Source organism: Solanum tuberosum, unplaced genomic scaffold (assembly GCF_000226075.1).
Source record: "Solanum tuberosum cultivar DM 1-3 516 R44 unplaced genomic scaffold, SolTub_3.0 scf00277, whole genome shotgun sequence".
Taxonomy (NCBI): domain Eukaryota; kingdom Viridiplantae; phylum Streptophyta; class Magnoliopsida; order Solanales; family Solanaceae; genus Solanum; species Solanum tuberosum.
The window spans coordinates 545,150-562,092 of NW_006239197.1; positions in this window are offsets into that span (position 1 = coordinate 545,150).

A 16,943-nucleotide genomic window follows, 5' to 3' on the forward strand; every position below is an offset into this window, starting at 1 on the left:
TATCATTAATAAACCACTTCCGGGGCAGTAGAGTGCTAAAAAATTTCATCTCACAGGCCAGAAAAGATTTTGGAAGTGATGGATATGAATCATGTGATTTTGAAAGCAATGCACCACCTTTGGTTTCAAAAACTTACAAAAGTATAACACAAAAACAATATTGAATAGGTGTACTCATGTGAAGTTCACGTGGAATAGTGCAATGTTCAAGTGACTTAGCTTTTCAAACTTTTGTGTTAGTGAAGTATAATAGAACAAGTTTGTTCATATTGAGGCCCACCATTGTTGTTGTTGTTGTTGTGACAAGCTATGTCCTAGGATGATCAAGGCTACGAGTACCTCTCGTTTCTCAAACACTACTTCTTCTTTTTTCCTCATCCTCTCAATTATCTCACGATAGACTACAATTATTTATTGCTTTTTGTCTTACCAACTGATTTTAATTTGTCAAGTCATTTTCGACCTCAACTTGTTTTGTGGGCTCATTGAAACTACAACTAAAAATAGATGAGATTTTATACTTTTACTCGTAAAAGATTCTGAAAATAAATTATATATAAACAAGAGACAAGAGATTTAATTTTTTGAGTTATTTATTTCTATTCAAATATATATTGAGATAATATCTCATATGGTCAGTCAACCTAGAGAAGTTTACTTAGAAAGTCAGTCAACTTTGTTTTATAACCTAAAAGTACTCAAGTTATAATAGTTTAATTAGAAAGTCACTCAACTTATGATAGTTCATTTATAAAGTTACTCAACTTTATTTTATTACTCAGAAGTCACTCAACTATTAATATTTCACTTAAAAAATCACCCTACCAAATTAAATAATTTTTTCATTAAACTTTGTTGAAATCTAATATTAATTTTAAGCTAAATCTTTTATTAAGAAATTATAAGATACCTATTTTAACTACCCGCCCCACTTAATTCAATTCATTAAAATTAGATGGGTAATATATATATATATAAAATAGTTAAAATGGGTACATTATTATTTCTTAAAAGTTCAGCTTAAACTAAAACTTTCATTTCAACAAAGTTAATGAAAAAATCATTTCAATTGGTTGGTGACTTTCTAGGTGAAATATTAATATAATTGAGTGGATTTGGAGCAATAAAATAAAATTGAATGACTTTCTAAGTGAACTATCTTAAGTTGAGTGACTTTTCGATTATAAAACACAGTCGAGCAACTTTTTAAATGGACTATTCTAAATTGAGAGAACATTTAATCTTAATTATATTTTCTATTTTCTATTTTCTAGTTCCATGTGTCACACCTCTTAGAAATGATTGTCAGCCTATTCAAACACAATAGGTTCCTAACTTCCAAATATATATGCTTTAATTTTGAGTCATTTTCATTTGTCAGGTTAGTTACTAGTAATATCCACTATTTGTTGCCCACACGCAAATAGTTAGCTGCTTCCAGGGGTTTTCCTAACATTACAAATATTGTTTTCGACCCGAACATCTGGAACCTTCTCATTTGATATTCTAAATAAGGACCATTACAAGATCATGTTAGAAAAATAAAATTATACTGTATATATTAGGATATAATTTTTAATTTAATGATGGTTAAATTAGAAATACATAAACTGTGTGCATTTATAAAGAGCGTTATAGTCCCTAAATCAGAGCAAGAGTTTCTTTTATGGTATCTTATCGTTAGAAAAGTAGGAAGCCGCTTAATTTTTGGTTTGAAAGTTCGATAAGCACAAGATGGAAAATGGAGAATCATTACGATTAGTAGTAACAAATGGACAGATGGGGTTGAAATTAAAGATATTAGAATGGATTGAAATAAAACTCCTACTCATAAATACTCCTTTCTTGAGACAAGTGTCAAGTCAAGTAAAATGGAAAGTGAAACGACTGTAAATTAATGAGTGCAACTAGAATTTCTTTCATTTTACAAGATTCAAATAGAAAATCTAGATGGATCGATCTTATTTCATCACATCTTTTAATAATATTTTCTATTTATTTTCATTACAAGCTCATCCGAACACCATGTTAAACAAAAGTATATGTTCGATTCTCATGTTATCTTTTTTCTTTTCCCCTTTTTTATCAATCAAAAAAAGAATATGATGAAAGAATAAGAATATAGGTGGGCGAGCCTGCCAATCAATCACAAGTTCTGCTTGCGGCAAAAAGTTACTTCCTCTATTCCTAATTACTTGTCCACTTTTAAATTGACACATCTATTAAGAAATCAATTAATGACATAGTGAATTTACCATTTTACCCCTATTAATTATGAAGCGAATGAAAAGTCTTCATTTTTCAAAGTAATTAGTCATTTAATTGAGGATATAATAGGTAAAAAAATTGTCCTTTCTTGATTAAAATGAACAAGTAATTAAGGACAAACATAAAAGAAAAAATGGACAAGTAATTAGGGATAGAGGGAGAGGGAGTACTGATATGAATTTCCATGATGAAAAAATCCAATAAAAAAGCATGAAAAAGACCTGAAAACAAGGTAGAAGTGGACACATATGTAACAAAATATGTCCTGACAAAACCATGGTTTTCACAATTAGCTAGGTGGTTATTGCCTGTCCACGAGAGTACCATATGATCTCAAAACATATACTCCCTCTGTCCCAATTTATATGACTTACTTTCCTTTTTAGTCAGTCCCAAAAAGAATGACACATTTCTATTTTAAGTAACAATTTGCCTATAAAATGTCTTTTTTACCCTTAATGAAATGATTTACAACCACACAAATTTCTATCATTCATTTTGGACCACAAGTTTTTAAAAGTCTTTCCATTTTTCTTAAAGTTTGTGCCAAAATCAAAGTACATCATATAAAATGGGACGGAGGGAGTATTTATTTAATAGTACTCCTTCTCATTTGTCCACCGTACCAAAAAAAAAAAAAAGTTATTAAACAATAGTGATTTAATTTTAAAAATTAAGAAATAATTTATATTTTTGTGTCTATTTTATTCTTGTTATTAAATATTATTCAATATTTTATATATTTTTTTAAACATTAAATTTAATATATTCTAAAATAATATAGTAATATTATCATGTTGTTTTTATTTTTTTTCCAAATGTGTATCAACTCAATACTAAATAAATATTATTAAACTGAGAGAGTAACAAATCTTATTCCGGGGCAGCTGCAGAGATATGGGAAGTACAAAAGATATAATATAGTAAAGAGTGAACTCCTCATGAAGGCGTGCGGGATGCATGTGATCCTTCTATCGATCAACGTGATATATATTGGTGAAATGTATAGCAGACCAAGGATTTAAATTCATTGATTTTCTTCTCATCTATCAATATATATCTACTAAATAGAATCATTGTTGTAGTATTTGTGTCATCGGAAATTAAGCTGTTGTTTGTCATAGATTTTAACATGAAAATTTAAGTTTTTAAAGTTATGATTTCTGAAATTTATGTGTTTGAATAAACATACAACTTAGAAAATTATTGAAGTTTTGTGAATAAAATTCCAAAATATAGTTTTGAATCTTGAACTTGGATATAAATTTTTAAAATCTGATATAAAATATATAAGACCAAATACTTCCTCTGTCCCTAATTACTTGTTTATATATTTTTTTTAATTGTCCCTGTCCATTTTTGGCAAATCAAGAAAGGACAATTTTTTTTACCCATTATACCCTCAATAATTATTTTGAAAAAGGTAGAACTTAATGAAAATCTTAAGTTTTAATTCATCCCTTTCATAAAATTATTATTTTCTTAATAGGTATGTCAATTCAAAGTGGACATATAATTAGGGACCAGAGGGAGTACTAGCTAATTAAATACTTTTTTTGTCTTATTTTATATGACAACTTTTGCTTTTCAAGATTCAAACTTCTTATTATTGACCTTGAATTTGGGTATTGAACTTTAACTTTTTTAAAATAAAATTTACATATTTATACTATGTAAAGAATACTAAACATAAATTACAATATTAATAATCAATTTTTTTAAAAAAGAAATATAAAAGATCATGATCAATAAAAAAATTCGTTTGATTTTCAAAATTGAAAAAAAAATTCGATAAAATAATTAAAGTGAGTCGAATAGCCGCTGCCAAGGAAAAAAGATGTTGGGGTTTGATGGCCCTGAGGTGGTGGAGCAGTGGGGGTGGTGTCCTTGTATATTACTATATAAGAAGAGTGAATAAAATTCACTCTTCTTTCGACACGTGGCACCAAGATGGCCCACCAACTTTTATATTTGGTTTTTGAAGATGGCCCACCTATCACAAAGATGGCCCACCTACTTTTATACACTCCTCTTTCATTATATTTTAATTTTTTCCTTTTTAAATAGTACTAAAAAATAAATTTAAAATATTACAAATTCGATTAACTCTCAAAATTTTACGCGAATTGTATAATTAAGACGAAGGGAATAACATATATTATTTGAAAAATTACATTAAGAATACCATAAACCACAATAGTTAACAACTTACAATATTTGAAAAACATATTAACTCTCAAAATTTCACATGTGTCACATAAATTGGGACAAATGGAGTAACATATATTATTTGAAATTACGTTAAGAATATTATTAATCACAACTTAAAGTATTTAAAAATACATAACATATATTATTTGAAAATAATGTAAAAAATATTATAAATCATAATAATTAACAATTTAACGGATATTGTGCCCGTGCTTCCATTTAGAAGTGAGAATGTTTAGGAGCTTAGGGTTAGTCAGTCAATTGACCGATTTGCCCTTCTTCTTCAACTTCCTCTATTTACTACAAAAATAGTACTAAAAATCAATTTAAAATATTAAAATTTTGGTTAATTCTTGAAATTTCACATGTATTGCATAATATAATAGAGTAGTAACATATATTATTTGAAAATTATATAAATAGTACTAAAATATAGTTTAAAATAGTACTAAGAATTTGATTAACTCTCGAAATTTCATATGTACTGCGTAATTGAGATTGAGTGAGAAATATATATTATTTGAAAAATAGAATAAATATGTGATATTATTAGAAAGAGCTTTAATATATATTTTAAAAATTATTTTGTCTTCCGTATATGATTTTCTGCATATATGTGGAGTTTTAAAGTTTTTAACATTTTAATATAGAAATATGATTATTTGAAAATTTTAGTACTTTCTTCATTTAAATTTTTCCTTGTTTTTCTTTTAATTTGTTCTAGATTTAAAAATTACATAAAAAGTACTTAAAATCACAATGTAATAATATAAGATATTAAAAAAACATAATTAAAAATCATAAAAGAAATTTTATTGACTCTTTAATTCCATATTGAAACAAAAGAAGTTTGTTTGAAAATAACATAAAAAGTAACGTAAATTAAAGTAAAATAACAACTAAAAATATTTAAGAATCATATAAGAAATTTAGTTGAGTTTCGTAAAAGTACCTACGTCACATAAAATGGAACAGAAAGAGTAATATATATTATTTGAAAATGATATAAGAAGTGCTATAAATCACAATAAATTAACAACTTCAAAATATATTTAACAAAATCACATACAAAAAATTATATAACTCTCCAAATTTCATCGGTGTCACATAAATTGAAACAAAGAACTACTCCCAATTTATGTTATTTACTTTCCTTTTTAGTCAGTCCCAAAAGAATGTCACATTTCTATATTAAGTAACAATTTCATTATAAAATATTTATTTTACCCTTAATGAAATAATTTACAGTCATACAAATTTATATCATTCATTTTGGACCACAAATTTTAAAAGTCTTCATTTCTTTTTTAAACTCCGTGGTGAATCAAACTACCTCACATAAAATGAGACGGAGGAAGTAATATACATTGGGCCCGCGCTGGCGCGGGAACCTAATAACTAGTATACATAGAAAATTCGATTGTGGGCTAGGGAGCCTAGTAATTTGGAATTTGGAGGCAGGCATGAATAAATGTCTTCTTAATTAGTGCTAACAGTATCTGCAGATTTTTGTCTTTGTCACTGACTCTGCACATGATCACTAGACCAACATTAATGTTATTGGCCACCACAATTTCTTTTCTCTCTACTTATTTTAATCTACTAACACTATTACATAATAACATACACTATTAATTTCGCTTTGGTGTCCTGTAGAATCGAGGAAAGTTCGAAAGTTTATATTTTAATTAAAAATGAATATATATATTATTTTTTTTGTGTAGGTAAGTCGGTACGTTATCGACATATCATGATTTGGGTAAGGCAAGTTGCAATATTATTTAGTGTTATAGCAAGCATTCAAGCATAGTAGTAGTAGGGTAGCTACCAAACCAACTTAATTACAAATGAATTGCTAGCTGGTGAAAGAAATTGATGCTGCCAATCATGAGAATAAACAATGAATTTCTCACTTTTTTCAAAATAAATAGCAATATCCATGATTTCTGAAAGGCAGGATAATAATATTTAGTACTGAAACCTGCTATAACAACTCATGTCCAGAATCTGTGCCCAAGGTCAAGGTAGTGTTATCACCGAATTAAGATTGTAATGGAATGGTAATTAGTATAAGAAGTGTCAAGCTCAAACCCTAAATAAGTTGCTTTTGATATAGAAAGTATTTTACCTTTTAAAGTGGAACTTTTCGACACAAATCAAAATTAATCAAATTCCAAAGTATATATAAATAAAAATAATAATAAAGGTCAAGGTAGTGCATTCATCATGCCATCCAGATTTTTGACTGAGATTCTCACTGCATAAATAAATGACCTAGCCGCCCTTGACTCCTGAAAGCATGCATCACTTGTGTTTTTGTCAGCTAAGCCCATTCCCCCCCTTTTTTTTTATATATAAAATGTAGCCTGTAGGGCCATTTTTTTTAATGAAGCTTCACCTATAGATATCTTTTAGGGTAATTTGAAAGTTAAAACTCTATATTGACAATATATATAACTTAAAAGTTTTCGTAAAAGAATGTTATACTATTATTTTATTTGTCTATACAAAATGTTATTAATTTATGGATACTTTATGTCATTGAATCAAGATTACATATTACATGGTGTTGAAGATAATCTTAATCTAATAATACATGCTAGAAAAAATTCATCTCGATCAAATCTTGATCAAGTATAAAAAAGGACCGATGATCATTTAATTAAAAACACAGTACTAGTTCTTTGTAAAAGAAGAATGTATAAATGCATGCATTCGTCAAGATTCATAGCCCTTGTCTTCTTTTTCCATTTCTAGTGACAGAGATGTAAATTTCTCAATGCATGCATCTTCTTACTTGTATTAATGAAGTTACACGCTTGTAGTCATTCGTAAAATTTGACTCAGAGAAATTAAATTTCCTACCAAGCCAGATTTAATTTTAATTCTCATTTATACTTGAGAGCAAGATAGAGGAACATTTGTGGCCATTATAAATGCGGAAAAGGCTTAAAAATACCCCAAAACTATCCGAAATAGCTCATATTTACCCTTTAACTATGTTCCGGCTCAAAACTATCCTTTCCGTCAAAGTATTGGGTCACACTTACCCTTCTAGTTATTAAGTGCCACGTGGACGCCACATGGACACCACATAAGCGCCAAACATTTCCCGATCCCTAATTTCTAATTCACCCATTTCCCCTCATTTCTCTATTTCCCATACCATATTCACTATGGTTCTGTATCTAATGCTATTAATATTGGGTACTGCAACATGCAGCAGCCTCCCTAATCCTATGATGAGTGAATGCAAAAAGGCAGAAAATGTGATCGATGAAAATCATTTTTTTGGTGTTTAATGGTCATAAATTAATTTTTCCTATCTAGACATTCAACTTTATATTAGTACATATTTTAAAACATCACTTAGACAATTGTTAATTACTCCTAAGGGAAATGGAGAAATGAGAGGTGAAATCGTTTCTAAGGGAAATGAAGAAATGAGGGGAAAATTAGGGGAAATGGGTGAAATGTATCTTAAGAGAAATGAGGGGAAATGGGTGAATTAGAAATTAGGGATCTTATTAGTCTACGTGGAAGTGAGAAATGTTTGGCGTTTATGTGGCGTCCACGTGGCACTTAACATACTTCTGTTAATTAGAAGGGTAAGTATGACCCAATACTTTGATGAAAAGGATAATTTTGAGCCGAAATATAGTTTAAGGATAAATGTGAGCTATTTCAACCGTCTGCACAAAAGTCCAACAAAAAATACATCTCTGTTGGACCACACATACAAAGTGTAAGGACCTAGACACTTTTTAAGATGAAAATTTTGGGACAATTTTTGTCAGCATCAGTTTGCATCTTTAATTAGGATTTAAGGATATGATGTTCATATTTGAAAGTTTTCTCAAAGTCTGTCAGATTCAGATTTTATATATGTTAGCTACACAAGTTACAACACTAGATGTGGTTACTAGCTAATTCATGTTTTGAATTTGAACCTTTTCTACATCTTCATATTAAAGGAGAAACATTTAAATGCAATAACATAGTAAAACCTCACTAAATTAATATAAGTGGAACCATAAAATATTATTATTTTATAGAGATATTATTTAATCGATAAATTAATATTTATTAATTGAAAGAGTGTTTCGATGACTGCAAAATTCGTTCGGAGATGAAATCTCAGAGATTTTAAATTAAATGAACTCACTTGTGAAAACATCATTCATGAACTTGATGTCATCATTAATGATCTCAATTACCGCAATAAAATAAATGTTAATAACATGTTGGATGAGTGAAAGTGATACATGTTTAGAGGTTCAAAACATAGAAGAAATTGTGGATACCATTGAAAAAAATAAGGATTAATTACCTATATACACATCTTTATGTTCCATAATTCCCATTATTCCCTACCATTTCTAAAAATTTCCAAAATCCCTTATTTTACTCCCAAAATCAAAATTCTTGATACATAACTCCCCACTCCCCAAACCCACACTTATCACTTCCTGATTTCACTCCACAAATCTCTCCCAATTTTTATTTCCATGATCTTTTCAGTTAATTGCTTCATTAGTTTGAAATTTGAAATCAGTCTCTTTCCTGTCAAAACAATTTCTCTCAAAACTTTAACTGCTCATATCCCATTTTTTGTGCAATCATAGTATTGTGTCAATGACTACCAACGCCAGTTCATATTGAAATGCGATAACCAAATCTATGCTGCTATCGGAGATCGGGTTCATGCTATCGACTCCAGTTCAGATCGAAATGCGATAGCTAAACTTGTGCTATTACTGGAGATCGGGTTCATCATTTGTTATCAAGTTTTTTCTTCTTCAACCTGAAAAGCAAAGGTTGTTAAAACCACCAAAAAGGGGGATAAAAAATTCTGAAATTATTGATACAAAAATAATGTTCAATAGTGTATCATTCAAAACATGTATTTTTTCAGTATGCATCATATACAAAAGTTTGCTAAAATGTATCAGATACAAACATAAGATAAATGGCAAGTTACTAAGTTAACTGTACTCCTTTCTTTGTTTCATGTTTAAGGGTTGGACAATTTTTATATCATGTTTAATTGGTGGACATTTTTGTATCATGTGTGGAGTTTTTGTTATTATGTGAAATTATACAAAAATAATGTTTCTTGGTGTATCATTCAAAACATGTATTATTCAGTGTGTATCAGAAACACAAAATTTACTAGAATGTATCAGATACACACATAAGATACACTGCAAGTTACTAATTAAACTGTACTCATTAATATATTTGTTAACAATTGTTTGTTCTAAAACTAAAAATACAGATTGATGATACTATCAAGAATCAGCAAGAAATGGAGGATGTTTCAAAACTCTAACCCACAGAAATGGAGGATGTTTCAGAACTCTAACCCACAGATGAAATTATTCATGATACCACCAAGAATCAACACGAAATAGAGGATTTTTCAGTTGTCCAATCCATATATGAAAATATTCATGTTACTACAGAAGCAAGTGGGTAATTGAATGTATTAGTATGATCAGAAAATTTAGTACTATGATACATTATCAGATGTTTGATACATCAGAATTTGCAATGTATCCCTGACTTATATATTGCAAATTCAGACTCGTTTTTTTCATCTTTAATACGGTTTTACACCCATGTCGTTCTTAATTTTCAATGGAGATGAGTTGTTACCTTCTATGATGTATCGGATTTCCAAGTTTTAACTAATCTCATCGATCTCCAACTCGACTGAAATGGTGGCTTTGAGATTCATAAATGAAATCGATTGTCCAACAACAATTTCATCACTTTTGTAGCGTTCATAACTCATCTCGCTTACCTAAATTCTTGAATCTCTCAACAAAATCGATATATTCATATTGTATCAGCCAATTTTGTCGAGTAATTTGAATTCTTCACGATTTGGACTGCAATGGCGGCTTGATAGAGATGATGAAAATTTGAATTTTGAAAGATGTGAATCTGTTAAAGATTGGGATGGATTGATAACAATCATTTATGCTTGAATCGTGGAATTTAGAATCAATTTTAGGTTAATTTTCCTAATAAAGTGCAACAACCAGCTAGTTTCCTTATTAGGTGCAACTGCCAGCTTTTGCAATGTATCACACATAATGTATCCGGACAAACTTATGTATACGGATGACTTTTATTTTAAGGGATTTTTGTAAAATAGAAAAAATAGGGATAAAATGTAATTTAGGTTTTACACTATGAGATTTATGTAAGTTCTACAAAAAATAATGTTGATGATAAAGTTGAAGATGATATAATACCTTCGGAACTAGTTACACGTTAGGAAGCACTTTCACATTTAGAACTCTTCATAATTTAATGGTGCAATTCGAAAAGACAACAACAAAACTTTTGGATGCAAAAAGAAAAGTTAGAGATGAGCTTCAACTAGATTTAAATTTTAACAAAAAAAATAGAAAAACAATAGAATCATATTTCACTAAATTGATTTGTACTTTTAAGGAATTATTAATTTATAATATTAATGAGACCATATATTTATATAGGGGTCTTATGAAAATATATTATTTTATTATCTTATCAAAATGAATGATTTTTTCCATTGACTCAAGTCGGAACCGGAAGAAAATATTATCTTAGAGAGATTATTAATTAATCAAGTATTAATTTAGAGAGATTTTACTGTCCGTTTTTGTTCCTTAATATTGTCAAATTCAAGAATATTGCCTGATGTGACTAGAGATATAAAAAATATTATCGATTCAACATAAATTGATTAATTTTGTGTTTACCATTTAATTACCTCAACTGTCTTTTTATTATGTGCGCCAGGATTGACAATGTGTGACACATAAGTTAGAGTTAGAAGGATTACATTCCAATCAGATGGAGCGTCTGTTCGTAGGAAAATATTTTTCAGGAAAATAAGTGGGTATTTAGATAAATAAATATTATTTTAAAAATATTTGTGTACAATCTTGACAAATATTATGAAGAGTGGAAGCGAGGTTATGTAGGAGTTTGGGGTGGCGTGGAGAGAGGGAGGTTTAAGAATTTTGTTTTTTTTGAGAAAAAAATATTTGTTCAAACTTATAATCAATCAATCAAACATGAAAAAATTGGACAATCGAATATTTCAGGTAGCATTTACCTTAGTCAAAAGAAAAAAGGAGAATTTTCGCATATATCCACTCAAAAATAACTTAATTATGCTCCATAACTATAGTTTGCTAATTACGATTCGTATCTACATATTAGAGGAAAGAGATAGGCGAGCGAGAGAGGACAGGGAGCTAATTGTATTTGTATATCTGTCATATAATTGTATATATATATAATTTGTATTTGTATATCCATAAGTGACGTAATTACAGCTAAAAGTGAGGATGGACCCATAAGTCGAGCAAGTATATATTTGCTTATCCGCAAAGTTTTTCCATGAAAATATGTGTATCCATTACTTTTAAGTTGATTGTTTTTTTTTTTTGAGAAATTTTCACAAATGACTGTATTTGTATATCAGTCATATAATTGTGTATATATATGTATAATTTGTATTTGTATATGTATAAGTGACGTAATTACAGCTGAAATTAAGTTGCGAGCCGTACTTAATTCAAACTACAGCTATGTTGACCAATTAACTAGTATATATTTGCTTACCCATGTAATTTTCCCATGAAATAAAAATACGTGTATCCATTACTTTTAAGTATGATTATTTTTTTGAGAAATTTTCACAAATGGCTGTATTATAGGGTTGAATTACCATACCCAACGATAGTTTTAATATTTATAAAAGGTAGCACTGGTTTCAGTCGCGATATAATGTATCACACTCGCTAGGAGGTTGTATATGAGATACTATCTTAGTTAAAATTGTAAAAATCATGACAAAATCTTATAAAAGAACAAATAAAAACACGTTATTGATGGTAGTTCATCCATTGTGCATTTTTAGAGTACTATGTATCTCTAATCTAAGAATAGAGCACGCAAATTCGACCTTCTCTGCTTTAACGTATGTGAGCAGGAAAAATCAAGCATTAGTTGATGTGTAAAGGATCGAAATCATTCAGTTTCTGCATTTGAAGGTATATATAAGTGCCGTTTGGATTGACTTATTTTAGGTGCTTTTAAGTCAAAATAGCTTTTAAGCAGTTTTGAAGTGTTTGGGTAAAGTTAAAAAATGCTTATAAGCACTTATTTTAAAGCCAAAATAACAAAAATAAGCCAAAAACCGTAAGTTAGAAATCCTAACTTATGGCTTTTGGCTTATAAGTCATAAGCCAAAAGTCAATCCATACAAGGCCTAAGTCGATTCATGTTTGGTTAATTCAAATTGGGTAGTAATTTTTGGAAAACGTCTCAGAATTGCAAATTTTCAAGTATTGTAATAACTCATCGCCATTGTTATATCTTATATTCACAATGTCAAACATTATACTAATTAATATTGACACGGCATTTTGGGCAGTGCAATTCTGAGAACATCACATCGATTATTATCAAGGATTATGCTTTATAAGAAGATGTCATTGTTGCGATTCAAAACAAACGGGAATCGATGACACTGGGAAAAAAAGTGCAAATTAAATCAATCCATTGTTTCATTTAGCATCATCATATCCAAAAGAATTTCTAGTTTTAACTTAGAAAAATTTAGCGAAAAAAGTAGTTGATTTTAGTAATTTAAAATGGACTATGATTTAAAATTATCCCGACATAACAAAAATAAAAGTTTATCATGAGAAAATGGTCGGCAACAAGGTCGGTGATCAGCTCGATCGATGTAGACAGCCCCAAAAAAACGCTTACAAGAAACTCCATTAATGATTAATGCATATGCTAAGCTTACTACTCCTATTTAAGTTAGAGTTGACTTTGTTTCATTAATTTTAATGTTTGTACTAAGTTTCATTAAAGGCCAAGACATGCAACATCATACAAGAAACATTCATAAATAAAATTAATATATACACTTTCTGTCCATGTATTAAAAATCTTCATATTTTTACTTTTTCAAATTAAAAAATCAAGAAATAATATAACATTTAATTTGTAGTTTATTCTTATTACTAATTATAGTCATTTCTTAAAACGTTGAACTTGTTATATTTATTGTTGTGTGATAAGTAAAAATGAACGGGAGGAGAGTTGACTTAAATTTGTTTGTGAGTTACGTTGTTGAGTGGTGCAGCTAGGTAGCCCATAATGTACACATGGGGAAGAAGAAGGTATTGTAATTGTTACGCCGTAGCCAACGGATTATAAGTTTGATGTTGCGTAAAATGTAGACCGACATCATATTGTCATTTTACATGCAAACACGATCACCATAAATGTTTCAATTTGTAATTCTACTTCATTTGCACCCTTAATACCCACATATACTTTCATTATGTTTTGACAGCTTCTTCAAGACAATCCCAATGAGATAAGCCTTAACCTCTTTGGTAAAGACGAAAAGGGCCAAGCTAAGCTTTGTCGCCCATTATTATTCCAATGCACTTCCATACCGTACATGAATTAGCAAACCCCGTGGGTGCATGCTCTCTCATTATTTATATACTACTCCTCAATCTGACATTTTTTCCTTCTTAGTACCACGTGACAAAAGGAATGTTATCTTAATATAATAAGAAATAATGATTCAATTTTAAAGTTTCCATATTATCATTAATGAAATGATTTACAACCACCCAAAAATCTAAGGATTAGAAGTTTCAAAAATTTTCCTTTTTTTCTTAAATATTATGTCAAGTCAAAAAGTGTCATACAAAATGGGATAGTATATAATGGAATTGAATGGGGTACTTGCATTGAGAAGACGAGAGGTGATTCAGGTCCAATAATAAGTCCTAATAGATTTTTAATAATTAAATAGTATCTATACATGAGGAGATCACTTTAAAAATAAGTTATTCGTGATAAATCCAATACAAAATTATCTCTTACTCGATACGCAAAAAGTTTAAGTGAATTGAACGAACGATCAATTTTTAGGCCATATTTTACACCCAAACCGGATTTGGGAATGTAATAACATTCTATTAGCAAATTAAGAAGAATAAGATTCTGGAAATTATCTGTCAAACATGGGTTCATTATCTGGCACACGTGGAATATGATCCTCCCACACGTGGGGTGACGGCTCATATGTAAATCAACACTAATTAACCTGTCACGTGCCCCCAGCTAATACCAGCACCTTTTTTTTTCTCTTTTTCTTACTCATTCTTTATTTATCATAATCTTTTTCTGTAAAATATTACGTAATTTACGTTTCCTGCCAAGAAAATTTGACTTCCATTTGAATATCAATCATACCGCTGTCAATCTGAATGTGCCAAAACGAAAAAAGACAGAGCACAATATTATCAATAGTGTGAAAAATAAAATCACTTGTACACAATTATATTTCAAGAAAAATAAATATTTGATTTTATGAGGTGGAGAAATATCTTTGGTGGAAACGACAAAAGGAAATCAGAGTTAGGTATTTTGATTCTATGTATCTATTTGTCATAAGCTAAATAACTTGAGTTATATAAATTGTTTTATCATAAATTATTTTTTCCAAATTGACTTGATTTGAATTTAGAGGAATGATAAAATTACGTATAAACTCATTTATTGTATAATTTGTGACCATCTCATCTAAAAATTTAAGTTATTAGAGATAACATAATTTTTATTATTTAATTATAATCTCAACACGACCCTTAACGCGAATCCAAATTTTTTTTCTGAGTCAAACATGTGAGCTAAAAAAACACATTTTAATTATTTAATTATATTCTCACCACTTATTTAATCCTCGACAATTGGGCACTTGCAATGTTTCTTGTTTAATTAAATCCAGATTAATTGTGGAACAAGTTTTAAATTTGAAACTTTGATTTCTCTTCGATGGAGCAACTTAATTACCAAGGACCCCGGCTTTAAGGAAAGCAGCTTAATTTGTGGAAGAAAAATATAAATGATAAAACAAACAATATGTCTTTTCTTCTTTTGATCAACTTTTTTCTTATTCTGATCTGTATGAGTTGTTTTTCCATCAGCCTTTTATTTCAAGTTTCGACAATTTGGTTCTTACAGCTAGTTGACCATGTGGAGAACCTTTTATTTTTTTTCAAGAATGTATGTATGTATTTCATCATTCCGAAAAAAAAAACTCCACTTTTAATTGTCATGTTACATTTTTCGAAAGTCAATTTGACTAATTTTCAAAGTTAAATTGTTAAAAATTTAGATATTAAAAAACTATACGAAAAGTTCTATAAATTTCAAAAAAAAATTGCATATCAATATGATGAAAAAATAATCATAAAATATTAATCAAAGTTATTATCGTTTTGACTCTAAAAAGAAAATTATGACAGTTAAAAGTGGACGGAGAAGAATAAATTTGTGTAGTTTCCACACAAGATGCACTGCATTATTAGGTACACGTTCAAACGAACTCAATGTATAGTTTTTGTTATATATTAGGTACGTGTGACTCCAGTAACTAAAAAACGAAATTTGATGGTTGGTTGAGTTGATCTTTAATGAAAAAAAAAACCTTTTTTTCCAATTTCATGGTTGTTCTTTTATATGTGAATGAAGGAGGGCTCAAAATGGGTAGGTAGAGATTTATTAGTACTCCTAAAAAATGTTTTCTAGATATTGTCAAATGTTGCTGGTAGATGATTTTCTTCTTTATTTGGTAAGCAAATTAGTCAGAAATGTTAGACAATGACTAATGAAACAGAAATGTTAATGAAAAAGAACAATTGGCCAAGAAAATGATCTTTGGGAAAATATCGTCATCAGCTTAAAATACGATGAAACTTTTTCTGCTTTTCCAAATATGTAAAGGGCTAAACTTTTTTGCTATAAACAAATAAAAACAGTGAGAGATACTTAATAGTTTTGAACATATTAGTTATCACCAAAGTTTAAACCAAAGGGCCCTTTCAATTATCAAATCACCACAAGTTTAAAATTTAAATTTGAACCCAGAATCTCGGGGGGGGGGGGGGGGGGGGCCAATTTTTTNNNNGGGGGATTGTCCAATTGTTTATTTTTGAGAAGTGATTAAAATTGTCCAACGGCATTATTTTACTTTTTTCTTTATTTGAAAATTGGAACATGATTCAATTAAAATATATAGTAATAGTACCTTTTCAATTTAGACTCAAATTCAATTCCCAAATTCATTTTGACCGTCAATATTCGTCATTAAAATTGGAGCCAATGATATTCAGTTGCACTGGTTCTTTATTTAACTCAAATATTTCACTTGTACTTATCACACTTTGAAATACTTCCTCCGTCTCATTTTATATGTCATTCTTTCTTATAAATAGCTAGACCACAATACTTGTCATTTTATAAAATTTATGCATAAATTACCATAAATAATAAATGAAATAAATGATAGCCCTTCAATCAACACTTATGCAGTTTCTCATCTCAAATTATTATAATAGAGCAAAAATTTCACTTATATTGTC